Source organism: Otolemur garnettii, unplaced genomic scaffold, assembly GCF_000181295.1.
Source record: "Otolemur garnettii isolate 467f Iridium unplaced genomic scaffold, OtoGar3 scaffold00106, whole genome shotgun sequence".
NCBI classification, from domain to species: domain Eukaryota; kingdom Metazoa; phylum Chordata; class Mammalia; order Primates; family Galagidae; genus Otolemur; species Otolemur garnettii.
Genome location: NW_003852501.1, coordinates 1,952,666 through 1,967,012, shown reverse-complemented (window position 1 = coordinate 1,967,012; position 14,347 = coordinate 1,952,666).

Genomic DNA, 14,347 nt, shown 5'->3' with positions numbered 1-14,347 from the left:
CTTTCTTTGAGGATTTTTATTGTTTCATGCCTTAAATTTAAGTCCTTTATCCATCTTGAATCAACTTTTGTGAGTGGAGAAAGGTGTGGGTCCAGTTTCAGTCTTTTACCTGTGGTTATCAAGTTCTCCCAACACGATTTATTGAATAGGGAGTCTTTTCCCAAGGGTATGTTCTTTTGTTTATTGAAGATTAGGTGGTTATAAGATGTTTCATTTCCTGGTTTTCTATTCGATTCCACATATCTATGTCTCTATTTTTGTGCCAATACCATGCTGTCTTGACCACTATGGCCATGTTGTACAGCCTAAAATCTGGTATGCTTATTTTTACTTTAAATTAGTTCCCAAACTTTAACAAGGGAGATGTAATTTAATATTGTCTTTCTAATTTTGCAGCTCTGTAGCGCCATCTTCTGTTGTTTTTGGAGGAGATAAAATACACAGCAGCTTACTTTCTTAGGGTTGACCATGTCTCTGGGGCTCACCCTGTTTTATCTGGACCATCATTTTCTTTTGTATTCTTTATTAGAGATCAGCTTAAATCTTCAACACTCTTTTTTTTGCAGTTTTTGGCTGGGGCTGGGTTTGAACCTGCCACCTCCAGCATACGGGGCTGGTATCTTACTCCTTTGAGCCACAGGCACTGCCTAATCTTCAACACTCTTGTAGAGATTTAGGTTTTTTTTGAGACAGAGCCTCAAGCTGTCCCCCTGGACATAGAGTGCCATGGCATCACAACGACCTCCAACTTCTGGGCTCAAGAGAGTCTCCTGCCTCCACCTCCCAAGTAGCTAGGACCACAGGCATGCACCACAATGGCTGGCTATTTTTTTTGGTTGCAGCCATCATTATTGTCTGGCGGGCCTGAGCCCGCCACCTTAGGTGTATGTGGCTGGCGCCTTAGCCACTTCAACCACAGGCGCCAAGCCATCATTAATATTCCTGATGAAATATGTCTTTTCATGGGATGCTAACAGCTTATATAGGATAGGAGTATTTTTAAACTTGGTAGGGTTATTTTGGCCTAACTAAATTATAAATATACAGAATTCTGGGAAGATGGCTAACTGGTAGCAACCCTCAGCAGAGGCTCCTGACCAGAGGGAGAAAAACTGGACAGAATTAGACCCTATGAAGCCAAATGTGGGAAGCTGAGCCAAGAAAGAAGTTCGGCAGGCTGTAACTCCAAGGAAGAGCATTCAAGAAAACAAATTACAGGTACAAAGCCTATCGACTAGAGGATGGGAGACCCTCCCTCAAGCAGGAGGCCTGCCAAAGGCTATCTGCAAGTGAGTAGGGAACAAAAGACCTCTCATTTTACCTTGCTGGAGAGAGCCACTAAACCCCAGGTCTCTTTCTCCTGGGAGGTCCCACTTATGAACCTAGACACCACCCCACCAGGCATGAAATTGAACAGATATTTTCCCCCAACAAGTCCAAACTCCCTTGCATGGCAGTCTGAAGTTCTGCCCCATGCAGAGCGCAGAGTGTTTGGTCTTCTCCTGAGAGATATGGGCATAGTGTGGACCACCAACCATCAGGATGGAATCTGTGACTAACAGGGAAGAAAGAGTATGCAGAAAAAAAGGGATGCTCAGTGGGAGGAGGAGCAGTTCCCTGGTTATGACTTTGCTCAGCCACTGGTGGTGGTGACAGTCAGTTAGGGCTGTGTCTGGTGGGACAGGGTGCAGAAACCCCAGCTCTAACAGAACCCACAGTGGGAGAGTGGTTGCCTCATGTGGACTGAGTTCAGCAGGCAGGACTGGTCCCCAATCCCAGCTGGGCCTGTGAGCAGAGGTTTGCCAGGTGTGGACTGAGACCTGAGGGCAAGGGTGTGGTGCCCTGACTCCAACAGAGCCTGTGAACAAACGCTTGCCAGACAGTGGACTGAGACTAGCAGGTGGGGTCTGGTCCCCTGACGCCAACTTGTCTGGCAAGCAGAAGCTAACTGGGTGTGGACTGAGACTGGTGGGTGGGGGCATGGCCCCTGGCTCCCAACTGGGCCTGTGAGCAGAGAAGTGACAAGAGTGTGGACTGAGTCTGGTGGGCAGGGGTATCAATTCCTGGCCCAATTGTGTTACTGGAGACCCCTGAATTCCTCTCTGTTGAGCAGGCTTTGCACTGCCTGAGACAATTTAATTGGAACTTGGGTCTGGGGTTGTCCACTCGGGGACATTCTGAGGTTGACCTCTGAAATTCTGTAGCAGAAAGAACTAAAGGGTGGGGGCTGGGTGCTGCAGCTGTTTGTGTCTCTTCACAGCCAAGATTTAAACCTAATATCATGGCTTCTTAGGATAGGGTAGAGGTTGGCTGATATTAAAACAGAGCTAGCTTACACTTTCTCACCAAGTAGGTCCTCAGAGTCTCTGGCCAAAACTCTGAAAGGGGCCTTTGTAAGGTTGTAGAAGATATGCCATAATTACAAAGCCTAGCACTTTGGTAAGGGGCCATCTCTACTACTTGGGAACCTCTATTCAATCTCACCCTACCCATTCAAATAACCAAACAGTGGAAAATAAACATGGTGCGGACCCAACAGAAGAACTCTGGCAACATGAATAACCAAGGTAGATCACCCCCCACCCTCAAGAAATGATAAAGGAGATACAACTGAAGATGCCATGCATAGACAAATGGCAGCAATGTCAGAAATTGTCAGAATATGGATGGCAAATAAGATCAATAGAATGGAAGAAAAGATAGAAATTAAATTCCAAAGATTGTCTAGAGAAATTAGTAAATTCAAAGACAAAGTCACCAAAGATATGGACACAATGAGAAAAGAGATCACAGAGCTCAAGGAAACAAAAACATTAGCTGAGGAGCTTCAAAATACAGTAGAATCTTTTAGTAATAGAGTTGACCAGGCAGAAGAAAGGATCTCTGAAACTGAAAACAAAGCTTTTGAACATTCCAAAATGCTCAAAGAGGCAGACAAATGGAGAGCAAAAACTAATCATTCCCTCAGAGAGTTGTGGGATAAATCCAAAAAATAAAACATTCATCTTATAGGAATTCCCAAAGGAGAAGAGGATGGTCCTAAAGGTACAGATGCTCTACTCCAAGGGATCTTGGAGGAGAATTTCTCAAGCACTTAAGAAACACAGAACTTCAGATAGTAGACAGTTTCAGAACTCCAGCAAGACTCAATCCAAATAAAGCATCTCCTAGACACATTGTGATTAACTTTGCCAAAGTTAAGACAAAGGAGAAAATTCTGTAAGCAGCCAGACATAAGAAAAGCATCACCTACAAAGTGAGAAATATCAGAATGATTGCAGATCTCTCAGCCAAAATGTTTCAAGCCAGAAGAGGATGGTTATCAACCTTTAATCTCCTAAAACAAAAGAACTTCCAGTCCAGGATCCTGTATCCAGCTAAACTGAGTTTCATTTGTGATGGAGAAATCAAATACTTTAATGACATACACACATTGAAGAAATTTGCCATAACTAAACCAGCTCTCTTGGATACCCTCAGACCCATCCTCTACAATGACCAACACAATGCTCTACATCCAAATTAAACTCACCCAGAAATTTTTGAACAAAACCCAACTTCCACAGTGGTGAGAGGATTAAAAATGTCCACTGGACATCCAAAAATCATGACACCTCAAGCACAACCAGGCTTATCAATTCTCTTAATTAATGTAAATGGTTTAAATTGTCCTCTAAAGAGGCACAGGCTGGCTGACTGGATACATAAACTCAGACTTGGTATCTGCTGTATACAAGAATCTCATCTTACCTTAAAGGATAAAAATAGATTCAGGGTGAAGGGATGAACTTCTATAACACAGGCAAATGGAAACCAGAAAAAAGCAGGGTTTGCAATTTTTGTTGCAGATAAAATTGGCTTTAAACCAACAAAGATTAAGAAAGATAAGGATAGTCACTACATATTTGTCAAGGGAAACACCCAACATGAAGATATTTCGATAACATTTATGTACCCTACCAGAATGCTCCTCAGTTTATAAAGCAAACCCTAATGGATATGGACAACTTGATATCTTCCTGTAGTATAATAGTTGGACATTTTAACACCCCTTTGACAGTTTTGGATAGATTCTCCAAGAAGAAACTAAACAAAGAAATATTAGACTTAAAGTTGACCCTAGAACAAATGGACTTTACAGAATTCTACAGAACATTTCATCCTAATGAAACTGAATGTGCACTCTTCTCATCAGCTCCCAGATCATCCTCAAAAATAGATCATGTCCTAGGACATAAGTCTAACCTCTACAAATTTAAAAGAATAGAAATTATTCCTTGTATCTTCTTGGACCACCATGGAATAAAAGTTGAACTCAACAGGAACAAGAATCTTCATACTCAAACAAAGTCATGGAAATGACTGAATGATAGCTAGTTCAAAGATGAGATTAAGAAGGAAATCACTAAAAAATCACTAAATTTTTGGAACAAAATGATAATGAAGACACCAGTTATTAAAACCTGTGGGATACTGCAAAGGCAGTCCTAAGAGGGAAAGTATAGCATTGGAAGCCTTCATCAAGAAAACAGAAGGCGAGGAAGCCAACAACCTAATGGATCATCTCAAGCACCTAGAAAATGAAGAACATTCCAACCCCAAAGCCAGCAAAACAAAAGAAATAACAAATATTAGGGTAGAATTAAATGAAATTAAAAACAAAAAAATCATTCAGAAGATCAACAAAACAAAAAGTTGGTTTTTTGAAAGCATTAACAAAATTGATAAGCCTTTGGATATCAAACCTAACAAGAAATAGAAAAGTAAAATCTCTAATATCATCTATCAGAAATGATAAAGGGGAAATAACAACAGACACCTCAGAAATTCAAAAAATCCTCAATGATTACTACAAAAATTTTTATTCCTAGAAATATGAAACTCTGAAGGAAATGGACCAATACCTGGAAGCACACCACATACCTAGACTCAGCCAGAAAGAAATCTTGGGGCAGTGCCTGTGGCTCAGTGGGTAGGGTGCTGGCCCCATATACCAAGGGTGGTGGGTTCAAACCTGCCTCAGCCAAACTGCAACAAAAAATAGCTGGGCATTGTGGTAGGCACCTGTAGTCCCAGGTACTCGGGAGGCTGAGGCAAGAAAATTGCCTAAGCCCAGGAGTTGGAGGTTGCTGTGAGCTGTGATGCCATGCACTCTACCAAGGGCAATAAAGTGAGACTCTGTCTCAAAAAAAAAAAAAAATCAGAAATCTTGAATAGACCTATACCAATCACTGAAATAGCATCAACAATATGAAATTTCCCAAAAGAGAAAAGTCTGGGACAAGATTGCTTTGTATGCAAATTCTATCAAACCTTTCAAGAGGAACTAGTACCTATATTATACAACATTTTCCAAAGCATAGAAAAAGAAGGAATACTTCTGAACACGTTCTATAGCAAATATCACCCTGATCCCCAAACTAGGAAATGATTCATCAAAGAAAGAAAATTATAGACTAATATCATTAATGAATATGATGCAAAAATATTCAAGAAGATCCTAGCAAACAGAATTCAACAACATGTCAAAAAAATTATACCCCTGGGCGGCACCTGTGGCTCAAAGGAGTAGGGCGCTGGCCCCATATACCAGATGTGGCAGTTTCAATCCCAGCCCTGGCCAAAAAAAAACTGCAAAAAGAATAAAAAATTATATCCCATGATCAAGTTGACTTTATTCCAGGGTTCCATGGTTGGTTCAACATATGCAAATCTACAAATATAATACATCACATCAATACAATAAAAATCAAAGACCATATGATTCTCTCAATTGACATAAAAAGCCTTTGATAATATCCAGCATCCAATTGACAGAAAAAGCCTTTGATAATATCCAGCATCCTTTCATGACCAGAACACTTAATAGGCATAGAAGGGACATGTCTTCAATTGATAGAGGCCATCTACAACAAACCCACAGCCAATATCATATCGAATGGTGTAAAATTGAAAACATTTCCACTCAGATCAGGAATGAGGCAAGGATGCCCACTGTCTCCACTGCTATTCAACATAGTAATGGAAATCTTAGCCATAGCAATCAGGCAAGAAAAGGTGATCAAGGGTATCCAAATAGGGTCAGAGGAGATCAAACTCTCATTCTTCACTGATGATATGATCTTATACCTGGAAAATCCCAGGGATTCAACTTTAAAACTCTTAGAAGTGATCAAGGAATACAGCAGTGTCTCAGGATACAAAATCCATACTTACAAATCAGTAGCTTTTATATATGCCAACAATAGTCAAGCTGAAAATATAGTCAAGGACTCTATTCCTTTTATAGTAGTGCCAAAGAAGATGAAATATCTGGGAATTTACCTAACAAAGGACATGAAAGATCTCTATAAAGAGAACTATGAAACTCTGAGAAAGGAAATAGCTAAAGATGTTGACAAATGGAAAAACACACCATGCTCATAGCTGGGAAGAATCAACATATCAACATTGTTAAAATGTCCATACCACCCAAAGCAATCTACAGATTTAATGCAATCCCTGTTAAAGCATCATTGACATACTTTAGAGAACTTGAAAAAATAGTACTTTGTTTTATATGGAATCAGAAAAAACCTCAAAAAGCAAATACATTACTCAGAAATAAGAACAAATCAGGAGGTATCAGACTTCAGGCTATATTATAAATCTATGTGATCAAAACAGCATGGTACTGGGACAAAAACAGGAAGATAAGATTTATGGAACAGAATAGAGAACCAAGAGATGAACCCAGCCGCTTATCGTCATTTGATCTTCGACAAGCCTATCAAAAATATTTGGCGGGGGGCAGTGCCCGTGGCTCAAAGGAGTAGGGTGCCAGCTCCATATACTGGAGGTAGCAGGTTCAAACCCAGCCCCAGCTCCCCCACAAAAAAAAATTCAGTGGGGGAAAGACTCCCTATTTAACAAATGGTGCAGGGTGAACTGGCTGGCAACCTGTAGAAGACTGAAATTGGACCCCCACCTTTCATCATTAACAAAAATTGATTCTCACTGGATAAAAGATTTTAACTTAAGACATGAAACTAAAAAAATAATAGAAGAGAGTGCAGGGAAAACACTTGAAGAAACTGGCCAGGGAGAATATTTTATGGGGAGGAACCCCCCGGGGCAATTGAAGCAACACCAAAAATATATTACTGGGATCTGATCAAACTAAAAAGCTTTTGCACAGCCAAGAGTACAGTAAGTAAAGCAAACAGACAACCTACAGAATAGGAGAAGATTTTTGCAGGTTATGCTTCTGATAAAGTTCTGATAACTAGAATCCACAGAGAACTCAAACTAATCAATAAGAACAAATAACTCTATTTCTCTGTGGGCAAGAGACTTGAATAGAAACTTCTCTGAAGGAGCCAGGCACATGGCCTAAAAACACATGAAAAAATGCTCATCATCCTTAATCATCAGAGAAATGCAAATTAAAACCACTTTGAGATGTTATCTAACTCTAGTAAGATTAGCCCATATCACAAAATCCCCAAACTATAGATGTTGGCATGGATGTGGTGAGAAGGGAACACTTCTACACTGCTGGTGGGAATGCAAGCTAATATGACCTTTTTGGAAAGAAGTTTGGAGAACATTCAAAGAACTAAAAGTAGACCTACCATTCAATCCTGCAATTCCTCTACTAGGTATATACCCAGATGATCAAAAATTATTTTACAACAAAGACATTTGCACCAGAATGTTTATTGCAGCCCAATTCATAATAGCCAAGACATGGAAACAGCCCAAGTGCCCATTGACCCATGAATTGATTAACAAATTGTGGTATATGTATACCATGGAGTACTATGCAGCCATAAAAAGGATGGAGACATCACATCTTTTATGTTTACCTGGATGAAGCTGGAACATGTTCTTCTTAGTAAAGTATCTCAAGAATGGGAAAAAAAGTATCCAATGTACTCAATACTACTATGAAATCAATACATAATCATTTATATATTCATATAAATGGCAAAACATAACTATAGTCCAGAAAGTAGAAGGGAAGAGGAGAGCGAGCAGAGAGGAAGGGGAATATGGGAGGAGGGAGGGTATTTGGGGAGCCCTCACCTAATGTGCATGATGCAATGGTACATTTCAAAACTATTAAGAAATGAGTATAATTGTGAAAAAAAATTAATTAAAAAATATATACAAGATTATACCTCAAATTGTCAAAATGCATACAAGGGAATGGGGAATAGCTGTTTAATTAGAACATCTATTTCCTTTGACTTAGATAATACCTGTTTTTGAGACTCTATCTCTTATAGGAATAGAAGCATCATTATAAAAATATATATCCTGGTTGCTACCTGTGGCTAAGTGGGTAGGGCGTCTGTCCCATATACTGAGGGTGGCAGGTTCGAACCTGGCCCCAGCCAACTAAAACAGCAGTGGCAACTGCAACAAAAAATAGCTGGGCCTTGTGGTGGGTGCCTGTGGTTCCAGTTAGTTGGGAGGCTGAGGCAAGAGAATTGCTTAAGCCCAGGCGTTGGAGGTTGCTGTGAGCTGTGATGCCACAGCACTCTACCAAGGGCAACAGAGTGAGACTCTGTCTCAAAAAAAAAAACCCCAAACCCCACATATATCCAAAGATATTAAAGCGACATTATTTGTAATACTTTTATAAATATATTGGGAAAAAATGTGTATTTGTCTAATTGTGGAATGGTTAGATTATTTGTAGAACATGAATCTCTGGTTTTGATTAGGTAGTTCTTAAAATCAATTAGAACTATATCAATTAGCCTGGAGGAATATCCATAATTTATTTTGTTTAGGAACTTTTCTAAAACCTGAAAATAAGGCAAAAAAAATTATTACATGATCTTTATATTCTGCTACAACATTTTAAAGTAAATTAGCCTCAGGGTCTTCCAGTTCTCTTGGGACTATTAATTGGCTTGATTTACTTTATAAGTGACTAGGGCCTAGGAATTTTACAATTCTGTAAAGTTAGAGATTGATTGTGGAAAACTAGTAAGGTTTGCATTATGGACTCAGTTGTGTCCACTCAGAATACTTATGTTGAAGCCTTAACACTCAATGTGGCTGTCTATGAAGAAAAGACTGATAAGGAGGTAATAAAAGTTAAGTGAGGCAGAAGGGGTCGGCTTTACTCTGATAGGACTGGTGTAGGAGGAGACATGAGAGAGCTTTCTCTTTTTTTGCATGAACACAGAGAAGAGGCCTTGTGAGGACACAGTGAGACCATCTATAAGCCAAGAAGAGTGGCCTCACCAGACATCACCTTCATATCACCTTGATTTTAACTTCTCAGCCTCTAGAATTGTGAGAAAATAAATTCCTATTGTTGAATCCATTCAGTCTGTGGCATTTCAGCATGGCAGTATGATAATTTGTTTTCTTTTTTTTTTTTTTTTTTGAGACAGAGCCTCCAGCTGTCCCCCTGGGTAGAGTGCCATGGCATTACAGCTCACAGCAACCTCCAACTCCTGGGCTCAAGCGAGTCTCCTGCCTCCGCCTCCCAAGTAGCTGGGACCACAGGCGCCCGCCACAACGCCCGGCTATTTTTTGGTTGCAGCCGTCATTGTTGTTTGGCGGGTCCGGGCTGGGGATTCGAACCCGCCACCTTAGGTGTACGTGGCTGGCGCCTTAGCCGGTTGAGCTATAGGCGCCGAACCGATAATTTGTTTTCTATCAGTAAAAAATATAACTCTACAGGTTATGATTTTATTTCTCTGTTGGATACTGACCAATTCTATATGTAAACTAGCAGCCTTATTACTGCATTCCTTTTATCACTGTTTCTATAAATCCAGGTTTTTCCCATCCTAACTAAATCGCCATGTCATTCTGCTGGTTTCCCAATTAATGATTAAAATGAAAATTTGACATGTGCTCTATACTATTTACATAAGAATTGTGTTTTTACCAATTTGAGAAACAGCAGATTTAAAAAAAATGTTTTTGAGACAGAGTCTCACTATGTTGCCCTAGGTAGAGTGCCATGATGTCGCAGTTCACAGCAACCTCAAACTCTTGGGCTTAAGCAATTCTCTTGCCTCAACCTCCCATGTAGCTGGGACTACAGGCGCCCACCACAATGCCTGGCTATTTTTTTGTTGCAGTTGTCATTGTGGTTTAGCTGGCCTGCGCTGGATTTGAACCTGTGTGTATGTGGCCAGGGCTCTACCCACTGAGCTACAGGCACCACCCCAGAATTTTTTTTTTTTTGCAGTTTTTGGCTGGGACTGGGTTTGAACTGGCCACCTTTGGCATATGGGGCCGGTGCCTTACTCCTTTGAGCCACAGGCACCACCCCCAGATTTTTTTATCCTTAAAAAATTGTAGTAAAATTGGCCAAACGAGGTGGGTCACACCTGTAGTCCTAGCATTCTGGGAGGCTAAGGCAGGTGGATCACTTCAACTCAGGAATTCAAGACCAGACTGAGTGAAAGTGAGACCAAGTCTCTACTTAAAATAGAAAAAAATTAGCCAGACATTGTGGTGAGCACCTGTAGTCTACCCAGGGTGACAGAATGAGACTCTGTCTCCAAAAAAAAAAAAAAAATTGTAGTAAAATATATTTAACAGAAAAAATTTCATTTTAACCATTTTTTAGCGTATAGTTCAGTGGCATTCGTTCACATTATTGTGTCATAATCATCATTATCAATTTCTAAACATTTTTTTATCATGCCAAACAGAAACTCCATTTCCATTAAGAAATAACACCTGTCCAGGAACGATGGCTTCATGCCTGTATTCCTAGTGGAATCCTAGAGGATCACTTAAACCCAGGAGTCTGAGGTTGCAGTGAGCTAGTTTGATGCTATGGCACCCTCTTATGGCAACAGAGTGGGACTCTGTAACAAACAAACAAATAACTCCCTATTTTCTTCTCCCCATAGTCACTAATAACTTTTAATTTTGGTCTCTGAATTTACCTACTCTAGATAGCTCTTATAAATGAACTCATAAAAAACAAGGACTCGGCGGCAGCGCCTGTGGTTCAGTGAGTAGGGTGCTCGCACCATATACTGAGGGTGGTGGGTTCAAACCTGGCCCTGGCCAAATTGCAACAAAAAATAGCTGGGCATTGGCCACAGGTGCCTGTAGTCCCAGCTACTTGGGAGGCTGAGGCAAGATAATCGCCTATGCCTAAGAACTGGAGATTGCTGTGAGCTGTGATGCCATGGAACTCTACCGAGGATGACAAAGTGAGACTCTGTCTCTAAAAAAAAAAAAAAAAACAAGGACTGGGACAGTGCCTGTGGCTCAGGGGGTAGGGCGCCAGCCCCATATACCAAGGGTGGTGAGTTTGAACCTGGCCTTGGCCAAACTACAACAACAATAAATAGCTGGGCATTGTGGTGGGTGCCTGTAGTCCCAGCTACTTAGGAGTCTGAGGCAAGAGAATCGCCTAAGCTCAGGGGTTGGAGGTTGCTGTGAGCTGTGTGATGCCATGGCACTCTACTGAGGGCAATAAAGTAAGACTCTGTCTCTAAAAACAAAACAAAACAAACAAACAAAAAAACAAGGACTCATTAAAAAAAAAGAAAGAGTGCTAGATAATAATTTGAAGATATATGAAAAAACAAAGTTTGGTAAAGTTAAATATATGGACAAATATAAAAACCTGTATTATTGTAATTGTGGTTCATAACTCCACTTTACATTCTTTCAAATTTAAGCATTTGAAAGACAAAGGTATTTTAAAAATTATAAATCTATGCAAATGGATACACTATACATAAAGATATAATTTTTCCTTTTTTTCTTTTTGAGGAGGAGTCTCACTATGTTGCCCTCAGTAGAGTGCTGTAGTGTTACAGCTCACAGCAACCTCAAACTCTTGGGCTTAACTGATTCCCTTGCTTCAACCTCCCAAGTAGCTGGGACTACAGGTGCTCACCACAACGGCTATTTTTTTGTTGTAGTTGTCACTGTTGTTTAGGAGGCCTGGGCTGGATTTGAACCCACTAGCCCCATGGCCCGTGCCCTAACCACAGAGCTATGGGCGCCAAGCCAAAATGTAATTTTTTAATTTAATAACATGAGGTAAGGGGTGGTAGAGTTGTAATGGAATTGAATTTTGCATATGATTGATGTTAAATTGTTTCAGATTGAAAGTGATTTTTGTGAATAAAAACCACAATGAAGGGCGGCACCTGTGGCTCAAAGGAGTAGGGCGCCAGCCCCATATGCTGGAAGTGGCGGGTTCAAACCCAGCCCTGGCCAAAAACTGCAAAAAAACCCCCACCACAATGAAGTGCTACCTCACATATCACTACAGGCAGTCCGCAGGTTACGAATGAGGTAGATTCTGTAGGTTTGCTCTTAAGTTGGATTTATATTTAAGATGGAACAGATAAATTTACTTATTACCTGTGATAGCCTCAATTTGTAAGTGTGAGTTGTATGTCAGATGTTTATAACTTGGGGACTTACTGTAATAGCCTCCATTTGTAAGCACAATTCATACATAAGAGTGATGTTTGTAACTCAGGGACTTCCTATATGCAGACACACAAGATGCTCTTTGACTTAGAACGAGGACATGTCCTGAAAAGCCCATCATAAAGCTAAAAATACTATAAACGTAAAATGCCTTAAATACACCTGACCTACTGAATGGCACAGCTTAGACTAGCGGTAGAAGGAATGAACCTTTAACACAGGCTACAACATGAATGAACCTTGAAAACATTATGCTAAGTGAAAGAAGGCACTCACAAAAATACAAATACTGCATGATTCCACTGAGATGAGGTATCTGGAGGAGGGAAATTCACAGACCGAAAATAGATGGCGTTTTCAGGGTCTAAGTAAAGGGGATAAAGGAGAATTTTTGTTTAATGGAGTTAGTTTTGGTTTTTCAAAACAAATGTGAAATATAATAGTACTGAACTATACACTCAAAAATGGTCAAAATGGGCTAGGGACTGTGCCTGACAACTGTAATCCTACAACTTTTGGAGGTTGAGGTGGGAGGATTGCTTAAGGTCAAGAGTTTGAGGCCAGCCTAAGGAACATAGCAAGACCCTATCTTAAAAAAAAATTAGCCAGGCATGGTAGTGCTCACCTGTAGTCCCAGCTATTTGGGAGGCTGAGGCAGGAGGATTGTTTAAGCCCAGTTTGAGGTTTCAGTGAACTGTGATGATACCATAGCACTTCAGCCTGGGCAACAGAAGGAAACTCTATCTCAAAAAAAAAAAAGATAAAAATCAAAAATTTATATTATGTGTTTTTTGCTATACTTAGTCTTTTTTTTTTTTTTTTGCCAGGGCTGGATTTGAACCTTCCACCTCTGGCATATGGGGCAAGCGCCTTACTCCTTTGAGCCACAGGCGCTGCCCTGCTATACTTAGTTCTTTTTAAAATAAAAATTAAAAAACAAATGAAAAATTTCAATGGTAAATTTTATGCTATGTATATGAGGCCTGACAATTAACTTTGTACACTCATCCTAGAAAAAGTGTTCCATACCTCATTATTGACTATCACTATGTTCACCTTCAAAATACTCCCCTTGGGAAGCTATGCATCTACACCAGGGCCTAGTCCACCCTTCAAAGTTATTTTGGAACTCTTTTTCTGGAATGGCCATCAGAACTATCATTGTGTGGCAACAAAACCATGCATAACATTAACGAATGCCACTGAGCAAGAGACCGCCATACATTGATGTGTAAGACACTGACATACCAAAGTCATAAAACCTTTGAGTTGTTTGTACAGTGCTGCCGATGTAAGTGCACAATGGCAAGTTCCCAAACTTAATTGTCAGACCAGTTACGATGACAGCTCTGACAGTCATTCCAGAGAAAGAATTCCAAGATTGCTTTGAAGGGTAGACTGGGCTCTGGTGTCAGTGTGTAGCTTCTCAAGAGGAGTACTTCAAAGGTGACCGTAGTGATATTTAACAATGAGGTATGTAGCATTTTTTCTAGAATAAGTTCAAGAACTTAATTGTCTAACTCTGTATTTTACCACAGTTAAAAACAAAAAAGTGGGAAAGATTGTTTAGGGAGTTCAAACTCTGAGGGCTTCAGGGAATTTTGCCTCTCTTTGGGTGAGGCTCACCTGTTGGTGAAATCATTCCTTAGCTTCTGGAAACCTAGAGAAGGCATAATAGACCCTGGAGAAGTAGAAAGATGTGTTTAAGAGCTCCCTCAACACTTTGTCCATAGAAGAGGTTGATCCTAAGTTGAGGCAGAAACTCGTATTTGGGGATGAGAAATTAGAACTTACAGAATCATGAAATTGCTCTCAGAGGTGGATTTATTTAGAGTGGATATTGCTGCCAAGTGAATACCAAACCTTTACTAAGTGGTCTTTTAAAATGTAGAGGGTGGCTCGGCGCCTATAGCTCAACCGGCTA